The following is a 15,903-nucleotide window of genomic DNA, read 5'->3' on the forward strand; positions in this document are numbered from 1 at the left end:
GCGCCCTTCCCTTTGGATTCCCAGCTTGGTTTCATGTCTTGAAGCTTTCATGTATGCAAGAGCAGTGGAGACACTCTGTCAATGGTGTTTACTTTGGGATCGTGTGTTAACTAGGCCTGCTGGGCTGGGCTGGGGAAAAGGCACCCAGAAGCACGTGGACGGTCAGGAGAAGTTAGTCTGACATGAACACTCGCCTTGGATAACCGGGGAGGTGCTCATCAGCAGAGGTCGGAATCTCCGGAATTCTTCTTGGAGCCCACCCACTTTCGGACCTCCTTAGAGGAGAGATCAAACTGTAATAAAGTCCATGCTCTATATTAATAAAAATGTTAAACCTCTTTAGATTCCCCTCATCCCAGATTCTTCCTTGTACAGAGCAATGGGCTTTGGAATGGGGGACACCTGGATGTGAGTTCTAACTCTACTACTTATTAGCTGTGTGACCTTGGGAAAATGTTGAACCTCTCTGAGCCTCAATGTTTTCATCTGCAATGAGATGTAATGAGATCATTACTTCATGGGGTTGTTACAGGAATTAGCAATAATATATGCAAAGGTCCTGGTGCAAAGCACAGTAGAGCTCTTTCCCAGTCTTTCCTCTGAAACATGTTGAAAATCTCCTACCCAATTAAAGGAGGACAAACCCAAAGTGAGAAGGTCCCTCTCTCATCTCAGGGGTGAGAGAGACACATGAGCTTCTAGTTCTTAACTGCCAGCCACCAGAGCATATGTTGTGATGGCTGTTAACATATGTACAAACAGGCAGCCCAGATTCCTAAAATATTCTGAAAACCAGTAATAGCCTTGGTATCGTCCCCTGTTAAATATAAAACTTAAGTAATTCATGCTATTAAAAAGCCTGGGTCTTATTTTTATCAGGTGATGTGATGAGGCCCTGTTCTAAATGCGCCTCCTGGGCCTGTCTCTATAGCAACTCCACTGTGCTCATATATCCATATATTTTTCCTGAAGGCTAATTAAGTTGACAACTGCTAGGGCTTCTTGGTTTACCAGATTTGCACTTGACCCTTCTCTTGGGGCTTAGGGACCCCTATGGATGTGAAGTGATAAAGAAAAGAGTAACAGGTGGAGGAGGCCTCTCTGTGGACCCCTCTGTCAAATAGTTGTCCAGCAGCCTTTGGGGTTGTCAATCACTTTCTCTGGATGAGCCAAGAGTTAGTGGAGGTGAGTGGGGAAAAATGTTAACGTTTGTCTCCTTTCACGACAGGGTCCTTGTCCCTAAGTGGGGTACCATGCGGTCCAGGTTGGCCAAATTCTACCTGTATCGTGGAACTGCCTTGGTCACAGCCAGACAGGTGACCTTCTACGAGTTCTGCTTATTACATAATGAAGTCCAACACCTCGGGAGTGACCGTAGGGAGAGCAAATAAAGCTCATGTAGATTGTGAAAAGCTGTTTACTTGTACTTTTTACATTTAATTTTGAAAAAGATTTGCCTTTTTCTATAGCTAATTTGCTAAAGAAAATGATAAAGTAGAGAATAAAATAGCTGTGGTGCTTAGAGACTTTCTTTTGTTTTGGTCTTTCTTTGAGCTCACCTGGCACAGGGGCCTGGCCACTGGCCTCGGTCTCCCCCTCCCTCTTGCTAAGATAGGTGTTCCGCGGTGGAGTTTGCTCAGTGGCCTTGATGGATGGGAGATGGGCGTGTGCCGAGGAGAGGGATGAGGAAGCATCTTTGCTATAGAGCTGAGCAGAAGGGCATTTAGGGCTCATGAAACTCACTATACATGGGAAGATTTGAGAGAAAAAGTTTCTACTAAAACAAAGGTCTCCAAGGACCTACCTTGCCAGTCGGTCTCTGGAGGAATCCATACTTTGCACTTTCCTAGTGAAACTCAACTTTCCCCATGTCTCACCCATATCCTAGTGGGAACCCATTAGCATTCGTAATCCAAATTCTCCTAGTTAGTTTTTGCTTTAACCAGTTCTTGTGGAACCTCCTCACCCCGCGCTAAATGAGCCCTGAGTTATTTCTGGAGTTCCAGAGCAGTCTCACTGGGGCCTGGCAGTGGGTCGGCGTGGACCCCCCTGTCCACCATCTCCCACCTCCTAATGGACAGCTGATGGGCACAATAGTCCTCGCTATTGGCAGTCTCACTTTCTGTGGTTTCAGTTACCCGTGGTCAACTGCTGTCCAAAAATATTAAATGAAAAATTTTGGAAATAAACAATTCATAAGTTTTCAATTGCAGATTGTCCTGAAGAGTGAGATGAAATCTCCCGCCACCCCACTCGGTCTCACCTGGGATGTGAACCTCCCTTTGTTCAGTAGCAGCAGAGTAGAGGTACATGCAAAACATGAATGAGGTAAGGCAAGGAGGGGAGGCAGGGACTCCAGAGCCAGCTTAGAGCCAGATCGGCTGTTGCCACATCACAGTGCTTGTGTTCAAGTGGCCCTTATTTTACTGAATGATGGCCTAAACGTGCAAGAGTAGTGATGCCGGCAATCAGAAATACCAAAGAGAGCCAAGACCGGTTTGGCTCAGTGGATAGAGCGTCGGCCTGCAGACTCAAGGGTCCCAGGTTCGATTCTGGTCGAGGGCATGTACCTTGGTTGCGGGCACATCCCCAGTAGGGGGTGTGCAAGAGGCAGCTGATTGATGTTTTTCTCTCATTGATGTTTCTAACTCTCTCTCTCTCTTCCTCTCTGTAAAAAATCAATAAAATATATTTAAAAAAAAACTAAAAAAAAAAAAAAAAGAAATAGCAAAGAGAAGCTTTAAGTGCTTCCTTAAAGTGAAAGGTGGAAGTTCTTGATTTAAAAAGGAAAGAAAAAAGTTTATGCCGACGTTTTTAAGATTTTCCTTAAACACAAATCTTCCACCTGTGAAACTGAGAGGAGGAAAAAGAAACGTGTGCTAGTTTTGCTGTCACACCTCAGACTGCGGAAGTTACTGCCACGGTGTACGACAAGTGCTTCGTCAGGATGGAAAAAACATAAAATTTGTGGGTAGAGACGTGAACAGAAAACGTGTTCTGACTGATGGCAGCATGTTGCGCCAGAAAGCCCTGAGCCTCTAAGAACGCTTCAGCAAGGGATCCCCTGAGATAAGTGACAACAAACTGTTCACTGCACGTAAGGGATGGTTACACAGACTCGGGAATAGGTTTGGACTGAAAAACATACAAGTGACCGAGAGGTTGTTTTTTCCGATGAAAACGCCGCTGCCACCTTCCTGGCAGTGATAGTTCAGGACCCAAAGACCTCGAGGAGCCGACCCACAGCCTCACGCTTTGGTTCAAAGCAAGAACGAATAGCTCAGGCCTCTCCTTCACAGTGACGCTCGGTAAAGGAACGTCTCACTGCCTGTGCGCGGGTGACCCCGCGTCTGGCTTTTCCGTCAGCCTGTTTGCACGGAGGACTCAGTCTTTGTTGTGGGTCCGGGCCGTCAGGTTGGATTCCCCTTTCCTCCAGGATGGGCTCTTTCGCAGGAGCTCCTTCACTTTCAGGCAAATAGACGTCCACGGGGGCCGCCCATCGGCTGTCCAGATCTGTCCAAATCCAGGCCCAAGTTCAGACGAAGACCCTGCTCTACTCCCAGCAGTCCTTCCACTGGGGGGGAAGGGAGGCCCTGGACAATCAGCTTTGTGGCCTGAGCATCCAAGAATTTGCAGAGTCTGCTGGGAGGAGGCCATATTCTCCTCTCCGCCCCAGAAATCATCATCTTCTTGGTTTAAAGTTCTCTGTGATCTATTTCTTCCATCTGAGGCCCCATCTTCCTGTTTCAGAGTAATTCCTGTCTCCCCGATCTGTCTTTTCTCTCTCACTCGCTCTCTCTTCTCCCCACTCTGTCCGCCTTGTCCTCTCCTGTTCTCCAGCCATCTAGACAAGCCTAGAGGGTTAGCCAGCTGCCAAGGAGGCAGCACCTCAGAGTTGGCTGACCACCATGGCCGCACATCTCAGCTGAATTTGCAAAGGGGCAGAGGAGTCAGATAACTTTCTGGAGTCTCAGAACATAAGAGACTTGGCTCTGATCAGAGTTTTGCAGTTTCTCAGGTTTGCCTCTCACGATCATCATCTAATAATACCTACTGCGTGCTGAGGCAGTCATGCTCCCTGCCAGCCACCGTGCAGAGTTATGTAAGGGACTCCGGCCTAGTGGCAGGCTCCCCAGTGTGGCGTGACAGGCCCTCCGTGCCTGACCTCTGCCGGCCTCTCCAGGCCATCCCTGCCTCTCCCTCTCAGGGGTTCTTGCTTCAGCACCCTCACATGGTCTGTCGTTCTCAGGCATACGTAATGCTGCTTCTGCTTTCATGTATTCATTTTCATTGTCCACTCTTTGCCTGGTGAACTGCTTCCCATCTTTAAAGATTCGGCTTAAATGTCATCTCCAGAAGCAACCTCTGTCCACTTTCCACCTGTCTCTAAGCTGCATCTGGTGTCCCTGTCTCCCCTCCTCACCTTTTCTCATTAATGTTTTGCATGTACCTCTATCACTGCCCTTACCAGGTTATCTATATAGATAAAAAGCCAGCGACTAGAAAGCCATAACGATCAGAATGATCAGTCGCTATGACGCCCACTGCGGCCAGCGAACCACCCAATCGGGGGGTGGGGCTGGCTAGCCAACCTTCTGTGGCTCCTCCCTATAGCCAACCCCAACCCTAATTGGCCCCCACCACTTTGATCGGCCTGCAGCCCCCTCCCCCAGCCAACTCCGCCCCTGATAGACCCCCCACACACACCAATTGGGGCCAACCTCCCACGGCCCATCCCCTGGCCACTGACTCCTGATCGGCTCCCCAACCCCATTTGGGGGCTGGGCTGGCTGGCACACCGCCCACAGTCCCTCCCCTCAGCCAGCCCAGCCCTGATCAGCCCCTATTGGGGCGGGCCGGCTGGCCAACCTCCTGCTGTCTCTTCCGCCTGACAGGCCTGGCCCCGATCCGCCCCAATTGGGGCCGGGTCAACCAGACCCCACCGTGCACCAATTCCTGCACTGGGTTGTCACTCTGATAGTAAAATCCTTGAGGCAGCAATAGTGTCTTATTCATGTCTGTAAGGTTCATGGAATGTTTGAATAAACGTTGAATTAAAGGCTTTGAATGTATGGACTTCACTACATGAGTGATTTTCAACAAGAGCCAAGCCCTTTGTTAACAGGTGATCAGAATTTTGGTGGGGGTGGAGCATATTAATTAGAAAAAACCCCACTTTTAATATTATAATTTGCATCTTGTCATTAAAAAAAATAGTTACATTGGCAATTTCTGCTTCCACCATGTTGGAGAAACCTGTACTGGATTTGTACTTCCAAAACAGACAACAACAAAACTGGACAAATACATAAAGCAACTGCTTTTATATATTGAGTAACAGGCAGGACTGTGATCCTGCAAGGAAAGAAACAAATGAAACGGACCCTAAGGTCACATTTTCTTTCTTTCTGGATGCACTTTCCAGAACACAGAGCAGGAAAGGAGAACCCAAGCGGAGCCCAGAGGACACAGTGAGTTAAGCACACAGAGATCAAAGTTTGGGGAGGCAAAGGCAGGCAGTATTTGTAGGGTGGGGTCACAAAGAAGAAGGTGTATGTAAAAAAAAAAGAGCTCCAAAATCTGTACATTTGTCCTTACGTCTGTTGTTGAACACTAAGCCACACCAGTAGGGGGGAAGAAGGTGGTACCAGCCCCTGCTATCGTGAAGAAGCAGGAGGCCAAGAAGGTGGTAAATCCCCTGTTGGAGAAAAGGCCCAAGAATTTTGGCATTGGACAGGACATCCAGCCCGAAAGGGACCTCACCCACTTTGTCAAATGGCCACACTCCAATCCGCTGCAGTGGCAAAGGGTTATTATCTATAAGCTGAAAGTGTCTCTCGCCATTAACCAGTTCACCTAGGCCTTGGACTGCCAAACAGCTACTCAACTGCTTTAAGTTGGGCCATAAGTACAGGCAAGATACAAAGCAAGAGAAAAAGCTGGGATTGTCGGTCCGAGCTGAGAAAAAAGCTGCCGGCAAAGGGGATGTCCCCACCTAGAGGTCATCTGACTTTGGGAAGGGGTTAACACTGTCACCACCTTGGTGGACAACAAGAAGGCCCAGCTGGTAGTGATTGCACACGATGTGCGTCCCATCGAGCTGGTCTTCCTGCCTGTGCTGTGCCACAGGGCGATGGGTTCCCTACTGCATTATCAAGGGGAAGGCCAGCTGGGGCGTCCAGTCCACAGGGAGACCTACACTACTGTTGCCTTCACACAGGTTAACTCAGAAGACAAGGGAGCTCTGGCTAAGCTTGTGGAAGCCATTTGGACCAACTATGACAGATATGATGAGATACACCACCACTGGGGAGGCAGCATCTTGGGTCCAAAGATGATGGCTCACATTGCCAAGCTGGAAAAGGCCAAGGCTACAGAACTGGCCACCCAACTGGGCTAAGTGTATGCTGTTGAGTTTTCTGTACATAAAGTAATAAAAACTCTACTTCAGAAAATAATAAAAGTAAAAGTTACCATCTTGATTATAAGATTAGCATTTAATAATTTTTCCTAGATATTTTGCATAAGGATAGAAATGTAAATCAATAGAATAGAATTGAGAGTCTAGAAATACATTCATACATTTACGGCCAGTTGATTTTAGAGAAAGGTGCTAAAGAAATTCAATGGTGAGAAAGGATTGTCTTTTCAACAATGGTTCTTAGACAACTTGATGTACATATATAAGAACATGAGTTTAGACTTTTACCTCACATCATACACAAAACTTAACTTTAAAAAATTGACTAGCTGAACTTCATTAAAATTAAAAGTGATTGTGCTTCAAAAGACACCATTTACAAAGTAAAAGAAGCCACAGGCTGAGAGAAAATATTTGCAAATCATATATCTGATAAAGGACTTATACCCAGAATATATAAAAAACTCTTATGAAGGTCAAAGACAAATAATCCACTAAGAATGGAAATAACACAATTAAAAAACAAGCAAAATTTCTACAATTAAAAAAAAGGGGCAAAAGATATTGGTAGACATGCAACCAAAGAAGATATAGAAATGGCCAATAAGCAAATAAAAACATGCTAAAAATTATTAGTCATTAGGAAAATGCAAATTAAAAGTACAATGAGACACCCATTCACACCCACCAGGATAACACTATAATAAACAGGACAAACAATAACAAGGGTTTGTGAGATTATGGAGAAAATGGAACCTTCGTTGTGATATTGGCATTTATAATATGGACTATATGTTTGGTCTTTGTCCCATTTCTGAAACAAAATTCCTAAAATCTTTTGAATTTCCCAAGTGATGAGAACATCAAAGGTGTCTTTTGTTTTGTGAATGAGGCTGCTATGGACCCAACCAAAGGATGGAGGCTGGTTGCCAGTAGAGCCGATCATGTGATAACCATATGACCTCTGCTGAGAGGAGAGGGGCTGGTGATAGAGTTCAATCACCAATGGCCAATAATTTAATCAATCATGTCTATGTAATGAAGCATCCAGAAAAACCAAGAGAGCTTCCAAGTTGGTGAACACTTGGAGATTTGGGGAGAATGGCTCCCTCAAAGAGGGCAGGGAAGCTCTGCACCCTTTTCCCAGCCTTTCCCCATGCATCTCTTCCATCTGGCCGTTCTTGACTTATGTCCTTTTATAACGAACCAGTGACCTAGTAAATAAAAGGTGCCTCAAAGTTCTATGAGTCACTCTAGCAAATTAATTGAACATGGGTGGGAGTCATTGGAACCTCTGACAGGTTCAGTCAGAAGCCCAGGTGACAACTTGGACGGACTTTCGATTGGTGACTGAAGTGTTTGTGTGTGTGTACTGGGGAAGTTGGGGGGACAGTCTTGTAGGACTTAACTTATGGGATCTGTCCCTACCTGTAGGTAGATAGTGTTGGAATTGAATTGAACTCTAGAACAGTCAGCTGGTGTCTGAGAATTGCTTGCTGGTGAGGGGAAACCCCTTTCCATATGTTGGAATTGGGTGACCAGAATTTATTTTATTTTATTTACTATTCTATTCTATTCTATTCTATTCTATTCTATTCTATTCTATTCTATTCTATTCTATTCTATTCTATTCTATTCTATTTTTTAAATCCTCACCCGAGGATATTTTTTTCCATTGATTTTTAGAGAGAGAGCAGAAGGGGGTGGGAGAGGCATAGAGAAATACCGATGTGAGAAAGACACATCGATTGGTTGCCTCCCACACCCCCTGGACCAGGGCCAGGAACCTGCAACTGAGGTACATGCTGCCTTGACTAGAATCAAACCCAGGACCCTTCAGTCCACAGGTCGACGCTCTATCCACTGAGACAAACTGGCTAGGGTTTGGGTGACCAGAATTTAGATTTATACACTGCTGGTGGGAATATAAAATAATACAGCCTTTAGAAGAAAAAATAATAATACAGCCTTAAAAAATTAGTTTGGCAGATCCTCAAAAAGTTAAACATAAAGAGAAAGGAAAATAAATGTCAATATAAACACTTATATATGAACTAGAGGCCCGGTGCACAAAAATTCATGCACTGGAGGGGGGTCCCTCAGCCCGGCCTGCCCCCTCTCACAGTCCAGGAGCCCTCAGGGGATGTCCTCTGTGGGAGGCAACTGGGCTGATCAGGGGAAGGCGCCCCCCCCCCCCCATCACCCACTGCTGCTGGAACTGCAGGCCGCGGAGGCTGCAAGGCCTGAGCCCTGGGCCTCACAGCTGCTGTGGCTTTGTCCGGATGGACGTCCGGAAGACGTCCGCCCTAATTAGCATATTACCCTTTTATTAGTATAGATGTTCATAGCAGAACCATTCATAGTAACCCCAAAGTGGAAACAATCAAATATCCATCAACTGGTGAACACATACACAAAATGTAGTCTATTCTTACAATGGAATGCAATTTGTCGCTAGGATTACAGAGTTACAAAGTACTGGTAGGGCCTACAAGGTAGAACCTCAGAAATGACAGCAGCCAGACAGAAGAGATCACGTATATGATTTTATTTACCTGAAATCTTCTAAAAGGAAAATCTATAGAAACAGAAAGTTGATTAGCTGCTTCCTTGAGCTGTGGGTTGGGAAAGGGCAGTTACTACAAATGTACCTGATGATCTTTTGATGATGGAAATGCTCTAGAGTTGAATTGTGGTGATAGTTGCACAATTCCATAAGTTACTAAAATTCTTAGAATTTTATACTTATGAATAAGTTTTATGGTATGCAAATTCTATCTCAATAAAGTTGTTAAAAAACAGGAGGGCTTTTCATAGAAATTAATGATTTGTCTCTAACATCTATAGGAAATGTAAAGGTCCTAGAATAGCCATTAAAAAAAGAAAAGAGCAAAGTTGGAAACTTACATTATCTGACTTCAAGACTTGTATAAAGCTGCAGAAATAAAAAGGACGTGATATAAGACAGATATAAGATTAGGGGAGCTGAATAGAGACCAGAAATAGGTTCATGCATATGTAACAACTGATTTCAGCAATGATGCCAAGACAATTCAACAAATTGTGCTGGAATAATCCATGGGTGTAGCAGGCAGACAATTTACGCATACTTTATGATTCCATATTTTAAATGAAATGCTACAATAGACAAAAATAATCATCTATAATGACAGAAGGCAGAGTGGTAACACCCTGAGCCAGGAGTGGTGGCGATTGACTGCAAAAGGGCATGAGGGACCATGCTGAGGTAATGGAAATGCTCTCTAACCTGACTGCGGTGGAGGCTGCACATTTTCAAAACTTATGGAACAGTATCATTACAATGATTATCTTTTATTCTTTGTAAATTATGTTTTAAGCAAGTTGATTAAAATATGACTTTGAAATTTCAAATAATAAAAGCAAGGTCATAAAATATCGATTCTACGGTGATTGAATGGGAGCACTGACTCAAGATGTTTGAGACATACAGAGAAGACAGTCTCCAAGGTCGTCATCTCCCATATTCTATGACTTTATGAAAAAGGCTGAAAGCTCAATGAAAGAGGTTTAAACTTGGCATCAGGAAGAAATTCTAAGCAGTAAACATAGAAAAGTAATTGACTTTGGAGTTAGAGAGGCAATTAGTGGTCATCTTAGCCAACTTTCACCCTATATAGGAATCCCCATTATAGAGTCTTCTATTAGAAATTTATTGCAGAGACTCTGCTTGCAAATGCCACCCTGCAAAGAAAGTCCATTTTGGACTATCCCACTTGTTGAAAAAAGTTCTCGCTAGTATTGAACTGGACATCTCTCTCGTGGCAACTTTTATTCTTGGGCTTTAGTTACCAATTTCGGGTTTTACTGTTTTGAGCGTAAGTCATTTGGGAGAATGTGCCTCTCCTGAAAGTCATTTTTAAGGGCAGAAGAGATCCCATATACATGGTGGTCAAGGAATGCTGAAGAAAGTTCTTGTAAAGACTCCAATGGTGCTTGCATAGTTCCTGCCACCAGTTGAGGGGACAGGGATTGTCCCACAAATACAATGACCTAAACTTTCTACATCTCCTACAATTCTGCACTTTGAACATAGGGCTCTGTTGTATATTTACAGTGCCCAACCCAATTTACTACATACAGTGAGAGAAAATCTTGGTGTGCAGCTATGTTCCCTGAGTTTGATAGCAGGAGGCAAATATCAGATGGGAGCTGGACTCAGTGACCTCTAAGATACTGTGGTTCCAGAAAAGTTACAAGTACACCATTCATATTACTCATTCACAGTGTCATACCTGCACATGTAGATGAGGAATCTGTGGCATGAAGGAAGAGCCAAGAAAAGTGCAGAAGGTTGAAGAACCTGATATCATCAAGCTGCTGAATTTACCAACCCTGAAACCTCCCACCTCTAGATGCTTTTGTAAGTGAAATAAATCCTGTCTCACTAAAGCAACTCTAAGTTGAGTGTCATGCTTTGATCTCTCTCTATCTCTCTCTCTTTTAATTCTTTATGATCTCTTTCTCTAGACAGATGAATTGTAACTAACAAAAATTCCTAGGCCATCCTAATATGCAGATCCTAGAGAGATAGAGATACATCTTTTAGCTCTCTTAGTATTTAGGTGGTAGGTAGCTAGCCTCTGGGATGGGCCCCACTGTACCTTGTCTTCTGGTATTTAGGTTCTTGGCCAGCTTCTCACTGAATTGAATCAGGGCTGGTCACTGTGACCAACAGAGTATGGTAGATGTGATGGTGTATGACCACTGATGCTAGAGTTATAAAAAGATTGAAGCTTCTATCTGGCCTCGTGGTTTACTTATCCCTTTCCTTCCCTTCCCTTCCCTTCCCTTCCCTTCCCTTCCCTTCCCTTCCCTTCCCTTCCCTTCCCTTCCCTTTCTTCCCTTCCCTTCCTTTCTTTTCCCTTCCCTTTCTTTCTTGGTGGTAAGAATGTGTAAAATAGCACAAACATTTTAAATCATTAAAAAATCACCCAAAAGAGAGGGGAAATTTTTGTCCTGGAAGCAGACACACACGCACACAGACATATACACATACACACATACAAACACACATACAAACACACATACACACACACACACACACACACACACACACACACACACACCCCACAAACCAGACCAAGCGAGTCTGGCATAGAGTTGTCATGCCCTGACCCATAATCACAGAGCACTTCTCAGCTCTGGCCCTTCACAGAGGAAGAGGAACAAGGGTAATTCCAGCTATTACAGGCTCTTGGACACCAAATGAAACACTGCTGTAAATTGTATATAATCAGTGAGGAAGACTTCTATTTCTCTGTGGTTATGAATGGGACTTTTCCTTCCTCTTGTCTAGGAGGAAGGGAACAGGTTTAGATCAGTATGGGGGAGTGTCATTTGGTGGAGATGACCAGAACTCTCTCTGGATCCTAGGAGGGTCCCAGTCCTATATTCAGGATCTGTGTAAACAGAGATTCTTATGTCTCTTTTCTTATACCAAAATTTCCCTTCTTACCACACAATTTCTGTCCTTAGAACCAAGCACATCATAAGGGGGTGGACATTTTCAGATGCCTGGAAAATTTCTTGGTCATCCTGTGACATTTTTGCAACTTTATCCACATAGTCTCTGCCCTCTGGAAGATCACAATTTTGTAGAAAAATACTGAGTTACAAAGGTCTGGACCCTTTAGAAGCACAAGGGGGAGGACTCATCAGATATGACATACATTTCTTTCTGTTCCTTCTAGGTTAAGCTTTTAGAAATGAACCTTCCAGGGGTGACTGGTGATGTCCTACAGGTGGTGATAGTGGTAATTGGAGATTGAAGTTCCCTTAACTATTCCCACATATATACCAGGGCTGTCCTTCAACACATTCTCTCTCAGCCCCGCACACTGTGTGGGATACCAAGAAAATGAGGTGGGTAGTAGAACCACTCTCACTGGGGACAGTGATCCAAAATGGAAACAAGAATTGCACACACAAAGCAATTAGAAACCAGACAGAAGAAAATACATTTCTGAACTGTACAGAGAACAGAGGGTTCCCAAGTGGAAGAACATGGTGTGAAAGTCAGGGAAGATGAAGCTAAGTTGTGTAGGAGTGGGGTGAGCAGAAAAGAGGGGGCAGGCTGGGCAGGTGGATAGCGGTGTCCTCCATCCCACAGACTAGAAGTCATTCAGTCCATCCTGACCTAGTTCTCACCACCAGCCTTCCTTTCAGCTTCCCTTTGTGCTTTACAGTATATAGATATAGATATAGATATAGATATAGATATAGATATAGATATAGATATAGATATATAGATATAGATAGATATATTTCAAAGAGGAAGGGAGAGGAAGAGAGAGATAGAAACATCAATGATGAGAGAGAATCATTGATAGTTGCCTCCTGCATGCCCACACTGGGATGGATCTTGCAACCCGGGCATTTGCTCTGATAGGGGATTGAGGTCAACGCTCAATCACTGAGCCATGCCGGCCAGGTCCTTTGTGCTTTTTTTCCCCCATTTAGCACTTGCCACTATTTTCTATATTTCATTCTGAGTTTGCTATCTGTCTGCATCAGTTGATCTTGCTCACATACCATTTTTTAAAATTTATCTTTACCGTTTAAGGTATTACAGATGTCCCCTTTTTCCCCCATTGATCCCCACCTCCTTGATCTCACTTATATGTGGAATCTAATGAACAAAATAAACTGACAAACAAAATAGATCTAGAGTCATGGAAGCATGGAACAGATTGAGGATCTTCAGAGAGAAGCGGGTGGGGGGAGAAAAGATCAACCAAAAAACTTATATGCATACGAATTCGTGCACCAGTGGGGTCCCTCGGCCTGGCATGTCCCTCGGCCTGGCATGCGGGATTGGGCCAAAACTGGCTCTCCGACATCCCCCGAGGGGTCCCGGATTGCGAGAGGGTGCAGGCCAGGCCAAGGGACCCCACCAGTGCATGATTGGGGCCTGAGAGAGACGTGGGAGGTTGGCCAGCCGGAGAGGGACTGTGGGAGGGCTCCAGGGCATGTCCGGCCTGTCTCACTCAGTCCTGATTGGCTGGACCCCAGCAGCAAGCTAACCTACCAGTTGGAGCGTCTGCCCCCTGGTGGTCAGTGCACGTCATAGCAAGCAGTTGAGCAGCCTTAGCATATCATTAGCATATTACGCTTTGATTGGTTGAATGACCAACTGGTGGACTGGACACTTAGCATATTAGGCTTTTATTATATAGGATATGCATAACCCATGGTCACATACCAGTTTTATTAGTTACTATTTTCTATCTTTTTTTTTTTTTTTTTTACCTCTATGGCGTTTTCATTATGGAATCTATTTCTCAATCTCTTTTTATCTTCCTATCTATTGTCAATCAAATTATCTATTTTTCTATCCTTTTATATCTTCATGTATATGCTTTTATTTTACTGTCCTTTCTCTTTCATGTCTAAATGGTTATTTACCTTAAATCTTTCATTCTTCCTCTTCTTCTTAAACCTCTACTCTTTTTCCTACCCTCATTTCTACCCAATAGTTGTCTTCCTTTATAGGGCAACACTTCTTCCTCCCCCAAATATTTGTTTTCCTCTCATTAATTAATAATAAGTAAACAGTTATGTAAGCATCTCTTATGTGCCAAACAGTATAACTGTTTTATAGATGCTCATTCATTCAATCCTCCCAACAACATTGAGATAGTTGATTCTTATTAAGGAAACCGAGGTACAAAGAAGTGAAGTAACAGACCCAGGGTCCTACAGTTAATAGCAGAGGCAAGGCTCAATCTAAGACAGTTGATCTCTAGAATTTGTGCTCTTAACCACTATGTAATACTACCACTCAAGAAAGCCCACAGTACTTCAGCTTATTTAAATGTGACTCTGAGGTTGCCAAGCTGGTGGTTAATGCAGTCTCTATCATTACTGAGCCCCCCTACCCCCCCCCCCCCCAGGACTTCCCCAGACCCTAGGACAGGGCCAGATCCCAGGAGTACTATGCAGAATAGAATGCTTAGGTGAGAGGCTCTTCTTGTCCTTGATCCATTTAGAGCTGATATGCTCACTGTGCCACACTTGGGTGCAGGAGTCCTTTGGGGGCTGGGGACCCTCTGCAGCCTGGGATCAAGCTTCCAAGAGGTAGAATGCTGCTGCCTCATTTCAGGTTTCAACTACTCTTAGAACCAGAAATTACTGGTTATTCAAAGTTTTAGGGAAGCTTCCCCCTATTCTGTTCTCTCAACTTCATCTCTGGCCCCAGTCTCTTTTCTCCCCTCCCACAACATTATCCAACATAGAGCTCAGAATTCCTAAAGTAAAACTCAGGAAGGGTGGTTGTCCACAGGCAACTTGCTTTTAGCCTAGTTCCCTAAACGGCTTATGCTAGGTAACACAAATGTCTGCCACCTTCTTGGAATGAGGGAGGAAAAATACAACGAGACAAAGATATAGATTATTATCGCAACAAATCATCCTGCCCCAAATCATGGACGATACCTTACTCCTGTTCAGGTTTCCAAGCGGCTGAGCCTCGTAGCTTGGCTCTGTGTCCAGTTTCTCCCCACACAAGCACTCCTGCTTTTGTAGCAGGGATAATCTGCTTGAAATACCAGTTTATCCATGAAATCTCTGTTCAGAAATATTCAAAGCCATGCTGTCTGTTTTGAAGTTAGATCACAGTGATGGTTGCATAAGTTTGTGAATAGGCTAAAACCCATTAAGTTTTGATTTTTAAAATGGTGGGTTTTATGGCATGTGAATTATACAGTTCAGTTAAAAAAAAGAGAAGGATTATTTTCATCTCCTTTTGCAATTAAATGCTTGATCTTTAAGATCTTCCATAGTATGACCCTCCACTTTCTCTTCAGCCTTATTTCCCACTACTCACTTTTCTTCTCCACTCTTCAAACTCAGTTCTCCATACCTCTGGTCATGCCACTTTCTCTAACTGAAATCCATTTCTCTTTCCATTCATTAATCTCTATCCCATACTTTTCTCAAGACCAGTTCAAATTTTGCTCTTGATGTGAGTTTCTCTGACAACTTTAGCTTTTATTGGTATCTTCTACTCGAAGTCCCCTTTGTATTATAATTCTTACTTTGGTGTAAATTTTAGTAGGGTGACAGCTCCTTGAGTGAAGTTACCATCTTTGTGGCTCAACATCCCATACTGCGTCTGGCATTGAGTAGGCACTTTAAAAAGTGAATGAGTGAATAAATAAATGCATGTTGCTAATCTCTAAGTGGTTCATATGTGTGCGTATTTTCAACTAGATCACAAGGTCTTGCAGAAAGGGCCAAGGTCTTTACCTGAGACTTAGCACTAGTTCAGAACAGGTCACATAGTTGACACGTCAGCTACTTAATTATCGGATGGGTTGTCAGAGAAAGTTGCCCTTTTCCCACTTTATTGGTGATGGGCTGGAAAGGGAGGACACTGAATAGGCAAGGAGAGTCCCCAGGATGCCTGGTTGAATGGTGGTTGCTCCACCCTTAACCACAAA

The 15,903-nt window shown here is 44.0% G+C and overlaps 1 pseudogene; it reads left to right on the forward strand.

The window, feature by feature from the left end:
- Window positions 1–1,253: 1,253 nt before the first annotated feature.
- On the forward strand, window positions 1,254–6,400 carry LOC129149618 (60S ribosomal protein L7a-like; annotated as a pseudogene).
- Window positions 6,401–15,903: the final 9,503 nt, after the last annotated feature.

Source organism: Eptesicus fuscus, chromosome 7, assembly GCF_027574615.1.
Source record: "Eptesicus fuscus isolate TK198812 chromosome 7, DD_ASM_mEF_20220401, whole genome shotgun sequence".
NCBI classification, from domain to species: domain Eukaryota; kingdom Metazoa; phylum Chordata; class Mammalia; order Chiroptera; family Vespertilionidae; genus Eptesicus; species Eptesicus fuscus.